This window comes from Corythoichthys intestinalis, unplaced genomic scaffold (assembly GCF_030265065.1).
Source record: "Corythoichthys intestinalis isolate RoL2023-P3 unplaced genomic scaffold, ASM3026506v1 HiC_scaffold_59, whole genome shotgun sequence".
Classification (NCBI taxonomy): domain Eukaryota; kingdom Metazoa; phylum Chordata; class Actinopteri; order Syngnathiformes; family Syngnathidae; genus Corythoichthys; species Corythoichthys intestinalis.
Window position 1 is genome coordinate 31,331 of NW_026651628.1, and position 8,175 is coordinate 39,505.

The 8,175-nt window shown below is 44.0% G+C and overlaps 1 long non-coding RNA gene across 1 annotated transcript; it reads left to right on the plus strand.

Moving 5' to 3' along the window:
• The first annotated feature begins 1,202 nt into the window (after positions 1-1,202).
• Positions 1,203-6,294, plus strand: LOC130911580 (uncharacterized). Its single transcript, XR_009062295.1, has 6 exons — positions 1,203-1,767; positions 4,142-4,457; positions 5,272-5,346; positions 5,453-5,587; positions 5,682-6,053; positions 6,148-6,294. It is a non-coding gene; the product is annotated as an uncharacterized LOC130911580 (long non-coding RNA).
• The last annotated feature ends 1,881 nt before the right edge of the window (positions 6,295-8,175 follow it).

The window sequence follows — 8,175 nt, forward strand, 5'->3', positions numbered from 1 at the left end:
CCCTGGTAAAGTCTATTCAGGGGTGCTGGAGAGGAGAGTCCGCCGAGAAGCCGAATCTCGGATTCAGGAGGAGCAGTGTGGTTTTCGTCCCGGCCGTGGAACAGTGGACCAGCTCTACACCCTCGGCAGGGTCCTCGAGGGTGCATGGGAGTTCGCCCGATCAGTCTACATGTGTTTTGTGGATCTGGAGAAGGCGTTCGACCGTGTGCCTCGGGGAGTCCTGTGGGGGGTGCTCCGGGAGTACGGGGTACCGAGCCCCTTGGTAAGGGCTGTTCGGTCCCTGTACGACCGGTGTCAGAGTTTGGTCCGCATTGTCGGCAGTAAGTCGAATTCGTTCCCAGTGAGGGTTGGACTCCGCCAAGGCTGCCCTTTGTCACCGATTTTGTTCATAATTTTTATGGACAGAATTTCTAGGCGCAGCCGAAGCGTTGAGGGGGTCCGGTTTGGTGACCTCAGCATTGAATCTCTGCTTTTTGCAGATGATTTAGTGCTGTTGGCTTCATCAAGCCGTGACCTCCAACTCTCACTGGAGCGGTTCGCAGCTGAGTGTGAAGCAGTTGGGATGAAGATCAGCACCTCCAAATCCGAGACCAAGGTCCTCAGTCGGAAAAGGGTGGAGTGCCCTCTCCGGGTCGGGGATGAGATACTGCCCCAAGTGGAGGAGTTCAAGTATCTTGGGGTCTTGTTCACGAGTGACGGTAGGAGGGAGCGGGAGATCGACAGGCGAATCGGTGCGGCGTCTGCAGTAATGCGGACTCTGCACCGGTCCGTAGTGATGAAGAAGGAGCTGAGCCGAAAGGCAAAGCTCTCGATTTACCAGTCGATCTACGTTCCTACCCTCACCTATGGTCACGAGCTTTGGGTCGTGACCGAAAGAACAAGATCCCGGATACAAGCGGCCGAAATGAGTTTCCTCCGCAGGGTGTCCGGGCTCTCCCTTAGAGGTAGGGTGAGAAGCTCGGTCATCCGGGAGGGACTCGGCGTCGAGCTGCTACTCCTCCGCGTAGAGAGGAGCCAGCTGAGGTGGCTCGGGCATCTGGTCCGGATGCCTCCCGGACGCCTCCCTGGAGAGGTGTTCCGGGTATGTCCCACCGGCGGGAGGCCCCGGGGACGACCCAGGACATGCTGGAGAGACTATGTCTCTCGGCTGGCCTGGGAACGCCTTGGGATCCCGCCGGAGGAGCTGGTTGAAGTGGCTGGGGAGAGGGAAGTCTGGGCTTCCCTGTTAAAGCTGCTGCCCCCGCGACCCGACCCTGGAACAAGCGGAAGATAATGGATGGATGGATGGATGTGTTATGATCTCCAATAAGACTCCAAAGTCGATCTTTTTGTTCTTCTTAGTATTTTACTCATTGCCTGCTATTGACAGCTGTAGACATCCAACTCGTTTAAACTGGAAAGAATGGTTGTGAATGCTCATCTTTCAGTGTCAGTGGCGACACTAGACATCCAATTCATTTTGACTGGAAGGGTTGGCAGTAGTCATTCGCTGCTAGCCTCTCCTAGCCAAAATGGATATGGACGTCTGGTGCCGTCAATGGCAACCAAACGTTGTGTAAAAATGAGTGCCCTATATAGGATTAAAATTGCAAAATCTTTCACTCCAAGTCAAGAAAATGAATGTTTAATAGTTAACACATTTTCTCTTTTTAAGAAATGAACTTCTGATGGAAGGGAAAAAAAAAAGAGCAAAAGTCACTGACCATCCACGTCAAAGTGTTTCCAGATGTCGATGAACTGGGCGGCTGTGAGCTCGGCCAGGTGCAGGTGAGGTTGCTGAGTCTGGGCTGCCATCTCGTCTGTCCCCCGTGGATTGGATGCACTTGCACGCAGGGCCGGCCCAGGCCACTTGGGGGCCCTAAGCAAAATGCCAAGGGGCCCATATTTTTGGCCCACCATTTCGTCACAGAGTACTGTGAAACCCATACATGCAATCCAACCCATACGTCCACATTTTGTATATTAATCAGATTTTGTTGCACCGCATACTTCAAACTTCTCACCCCAAATGATTGTCAGTACTTACAGTAGATGGCGCCAAACCTTTTTCTGATTGGTATACTACTTGATAATAATGTCCGATATAAATGAAATGACTATATCTACGCTCTCCAGTCCAAATGCATATTATGCCAATATTTCGTTTTACTACAATCAGCGGAAGCCGTACATTTGCCGTTGCCGACAGGTGACAGCTTGCTCCGCTTTACTTGATTCGCTCCAGGCTTTTGCCCTGCAGCTAATGGCAATTACCAGTACGACATATTGACAAGCTCAGCTGACAACAGCGTTCAAGTCGGAGTGTCTTGCACAACAACAACAACAACAACAACAACAACAACATAAACAACATGCTCAATTACCGCGATACTGTTGTAGGGCTGCAGCTATAGAATATTTTAGTAATCGATTAATTGATGGACCAGTCAGTTGGAATATTCGAGTAATCGGATTAGAAACATGAAAAATTAAAATACCTGAGCTCAGCCTCAAAGAGTATAATTATTATTATTTTTTTTTAATGAGGATCTATGTACAACAAAAGAACAATTGGCTAACTTGCATAGAAAAAGTCAGCTAGCTTAAATGCTATAAAATGCTGGTTTTTTTCACAATGCTCTTAACAAATGATTCAGACACATATTCCCACAAAAAACGGCTAAATATACCTATAAACTAAATTATGAATACATTAAAAAAACATTAGCTCAAACAAAAACTTAGCTCACGTTGGTCTTAACAGGGAGCAGTTGGATTCAGCCATGTAAAAAGAGGCAGACCAGAGGGCAGTGCATCCACCCTAATCAATAAAAGTAAATGCAAACAATTTCAAAATAAACCATTACAATGCCACTTTCATTAAACAAATACTCAAAGCAACAACATTTAATTCGAATGTTTTTTCTAATCGAATACTCGAGTTCATCGATTAATCGTTGCAGCACTATACTGTTGTTTCTTTTCTTCTACGATTTTCTTCTTTCCTTTCTCTGCTCCAGAGGGATAAATTCTCTTCCACATATCCGTGCATCTATTTTCCAAGCAAGTTTGAGCACCAATCATCGCAAAGCAGGTTTAACGTCACTCCCCAGGTTGCCAGATTGTAATGACAAGAAAATGGATGTTTGCATAGATCAACGGCAATGCGCCCCACATTATTCACGATGCCCTATTAACAACCTATAAAATGAGGTTTCCAGATTGGGGCCCCGCCCCCGAGTGGTCAGGGGCCCTAAGCAGCTGCATAGTCTGCGTATAGGCTGGGCCGGCCTTGATCCTATCCTATTGTTTAGCCACAACTGGATTCATTACCTTGTTACTTTTAATCCTTCACACAGCCGCTGGAAACAAATGTTTTATCCATCTGCAGGCGACCATCGTGATTTTACAGCACTATTTGGGTGTGTGTCTGCCTTAAGGCAAAACACCACCGCTTTTGTCCAACGGCGTCGCTGAAATCGACTAAAACTGAAAAGTGACCAAGTGTTGCCATTGACAGCACTTAAACCTCCACTCCATTTGAACTGGAAGGGCTGGAAGCGAACGAACGTATTCGCTGTCCCCCTCCTTGTTCAAATGGAGTGTATGTTTACTAGTGACAAACAGATTGAAATTCACAGACAAAAAAAAAATAAACTAAATGATTGTACACGTACATGACAAAGCAGTACTAACAAAGCATTTGTAATTGCAATCATTTTCTGGGAGAAATTGAGCATTAACTGACAGAATTGCATGGGTGCCAATACTTTTGGCCAGCAGTGTACGTCGGCTCCTTCATTGATGATGTGAGTATGCGTTGTAAAGTGAATTAATGTCGCTGCACATAGACTGTGAACATTCCTCACAATGCTTGGTGGAGAAACAGTTGTGATGATGTCTTCTTGGGTCCGTTTTTTTCCCCGATCGTACACAATCGTGATCTAGTTTTTATCGGCCATGACTGTTTGCTTGGATGACCAAACGTCCTCTTTGCCCGGACATGTCCACTTTTCACGTCCTGTCCGTTGCATCCGGCTTGATTTATAAATTCTGATGATCTGATGGGATGGTAGCATGTCTGATTAAGTGTTTACGAAAGTGAAATGCCATGGAAATATCCAATCTTGCCTAGCTTTCTAAATAAAACCTGTGATTGCAGGTGAACCAGCTTATGAAATGAGGGAGACTGACCCAGACTGGGCACCACCCCTACATCTGGGACACACATCTGTTACACCGACAAACACTGCACGCTCTGCAAGACGAACGTGAGCAGCTACGGAAAGAGACACTGCAAGCACCAGAGATGGGGGTCCAGCAGGATGCAAACATTGAAGAGCTGCAGACCAAGGAGGGACCATCTGAGCCTGGTGAAATAAACAGTCACCAACAGAATGAGGAAGGGACACCTGACGCTGGAGAAGAAAGTGGTCAGCTACAGACTGAAGAGGGGACACATGAAGCTGGAGAAAAAGGTGATCAGCTAATCACGGAGGATGAGACGCACAACACCAATCAGGATGTGACACAGACTGTGATTATTGACCGTTTTGAAATTTTCACAGAAAACTCATCAAATCTGAAAGCACGTGCCCAAATGTTTTCCAGCTACAAGCACCACCACACTATGAAGTATTTAATATGTATTACACCCAAGGGAGCCATTTGTTTCTTATCAAAAGGCTGGGGAGGGCGTACAAGTGACAAACATATAACCCTGAACAGTGATTTTTTTGTTTTTTAAATATTTGTTACCTGGGGACAATGTCTTGGCTGACAGAGGTTTTGACATGCAAGAATGTGTGGGCATGTAGTGTTCAGATGTCAAACTCCCAGCATTTACAAAAGGCCGCTGTCAGCACATTTGAGAATCCATGTTGAAAGGGTCATCGGAAATGTTTGTCAGAAGTATAAGATCTTAAAAGGGAACCATACCCATAAACATGATTCTTCCATGTGAAGGGGAAGAAGCCCCAATGTTGGATAAGGTCACTTTCTACATACTGTACTACATAGACGTCATCATTTTGTAAGTGGGCCAATTTTGCACTTTCCCCAATAAGTTCGTTTTTATTTGGAATTTGGGAATTAGATGAACTCAAGACACCCCTCTCAACATTTTAGCATCTCTGAACATCGTCATTTTTGTTTTTCTAATTGCCAGCTAGGAATGGAGGCATCGTCTTCACAACCAACAAAAATGCAATTTTATTATTACTATCATCTAGAATTTTTCCTCCGTGTCATGTCCTGCTTTTTTGTGTTGACACTTGCCTTTGTGTTTCTCAGTGTACATCAGAAGCGATGACCGGCCACCATGCTTTGCTGCCTAAACTGCGCCTGAGAAGTACATGTACAAACAAGGTATTGTTCTGGATGCCTTTTAAAAAAACAACAACATCTCCTTCATTTAAAAAATGAATTGAACTACATTATTTCTTCTTGTCTGATGTTTTTTTACGCCTGACAGCTAGGAAAAACTGCCATGCCGTCACCGCAGCTCCAACAGACCAGCAGATCCTTGGCCAGCTCACGGTGACCTTTGGGAAATACAAAGGCAAGACCTTCTGTGGCTTATGGAGGAAGATGTCTGCTATGTCAAGTAGTGAGTATAAATAAGAAATTGATGTGTGTCTTTGTTACCCAAAAGAAAATAAAAAAATCAGTTTAAAACAACTACTGCATGCTCTCTTAAAAAGTCTCCTCGATAGCCACGTGAAGGAGAGGCGACGACAGATGGGAAGGTGCGACACCAAAACTGGGGAGTGGTGGCTGAAGGAGCAGCTTCTACGCTACGTGGATATGTTCCCTCCGGTGTCATGCCACTTGGAGCAGAACATCGACCGGGCCATCTGCGGGCATGGCAGCTTCCGGTCCTTCACGTTCGAGGAGATGTGGCAGTTTTATGACCTCTCCAAGTTCTTCCGTAACGATCTCGCCAAAAGCGCAGAAGAATGGAAGATGGTCCAGGAAGCCTTCTGCTTCGTGCGTCAGTGGCTACTGATGACAGAGTAGGACATCAATGTCACGTTAAGCGATTTCGACTGTACATCCTCACAAAGGAGGAGGAGGTCAGTAGGTCGATAAAAAAATAACATAATTTCCTTTGCCAGTGTTTTAATGCATTTCAGGGCTTACCCGTGATATTTATTTTTTGTTCTGTAGCAAGCTAAAGGCAAAGTTGCACCAGCTACGCCCCTCACGTCAGCTTGTGCATCAGCATTAGCAGCATTATCAACATGACCTGCTGTAGCAAATACACCATCTTCAGCAGCAGTAGCAGCAGCACAACAACAAGCACCACCACCACAAGGTGATGATGAAGACTGGCAATGTAAAATACTACGCGCCTGTGCGCTTTTTGCCCAATCTGCACAGGGTCACAAAAAATATTGATTAAAAAAAAAAAAAAAAAGACCTACATGGTCAAGGCGTCCACGTCCAAAGGACTTTCTGGCAGGTCTTTTGAAAACTTTGTAAATTTTAAGGAGGCGGTCAATGACCTTGTAAAATAAAACATATTGAGATGTACTTCATGTCTCAGCTACTTCTTTTTACACACACAAATAACCATATTGCTCGGCATAGCATATAGTCCTGTATATTGTGCACTTTCCCAATGAGTGCTCACAGAAAATTAAAAACCTAGTCCTTATTTCTCAACACGTCAATATCTGCAAAACACTTGCTTATCATTAAACTTATTTAAGACTCAATACAGGCTGCTTAACTTTTACTGTGTACTATATCTCCTTTATTTAAATACAAGAAAAAAAAAACTGGAATTTGAGTGTAATAACAAATACATTTAAGGCATACAGAAATTGGGAAAAGTCCAAATGCCCATAATTGAAAGTGGGGAAAAAATAGGCCAAGACAACACAACAGCTAAAACAGTAATGAAGAAATCTATAATGCTGCGCTTCGGACCACGACGCCACTTGAAGGAAACAACGTCGAACTTTGGTCCCGCCCTCCCGCAGCCTCTGAACAGATGCTCAACCACCCTGCAGAATGGAAAGATGCCAAGGCCACCCAGAGTTAACTTGTTACCTGTTGGGCAGAATGACATCGTGAATGAAAATTTAAAACCTAGTAACTTACTTCTAATGGAATACTAGTTTCTTAACACTTGTATATCTGATTAACACTTGCATATTGCAGTTTGCTATTGGCCTAGTTCAGGAGTCGGCTATCATTTTATTTATTTTAACATCAACACTACCTCCTTCGTACACTTAAATTTATTTTTAGGTAGTACTAGTGTATATTATTTATTTATGTACTATTGACATTAATTTATTGTGTGATGCACTAGTAGGGTGTTGCTATTTTTAATGTCATTGTACTATTTGAATGACAGAGCCTATTCTATTCTAACATTCAAACAGCCGTATTCAACCGCCTGCAACTACCACAGAAAAGACAACACACAAATGGACCTAAAATATGAATGAATGAGCTCATCTGTGTATACGTATTTTATATATTCTGCGGGGGAAAATTCACCTAACAAAGGCATTTAGGATTCTTTTACATTGGCCAAAAACACACCTCCTTAAAATAAATTTAAAAAGCTTTGAAATGTTATAAATATTCTTAATTCCAGAATAAATATGGTTCAAAACATTATTTGAAAGCAGATTTTTCTTGATTTAGGTAAAAAATGACCAACGTTTAGATGTATGTGCTTAATAAGAACAAATGGCAATATTTACTGAAGTAAGTAAGTGGGATAATCTCACATTCATCTGTTAGTCTTTAACGCGCAAAACAAGATGGAGAAAATGATTTGACTAGACTATGTGGGCCTAAAGTGCAGTAAGTAACTGGAATTAGTGCTCATTGTTTAAATACACTTTCAACTCATTCATAAACTGTTTTACAAAAAACTCATAGCTGCCACCCTGGAGGGGATGTTCAATCCGAGTGGGTTCGGTCACAGATTGCAGACCGGAAGAACTGGCCAATCAGAGCAGGGTTGGGGTACCACCCCACACTCTGGACTGATGACCAATCAGAGAGAGCGTCTTTAACAGTAGGGCAGAATGCTACAAATCAGTCAACTTTTTGCAATTTGAAGACAGAGGCCGCATCGCTCCTGACCTTTGACCCTTGACCCTAATGTTTGACCCAGGGCGTCAACGTTGCATGCAGGTGTCGCCAGAGTTCGATTGCACTTCACGTGGGAGG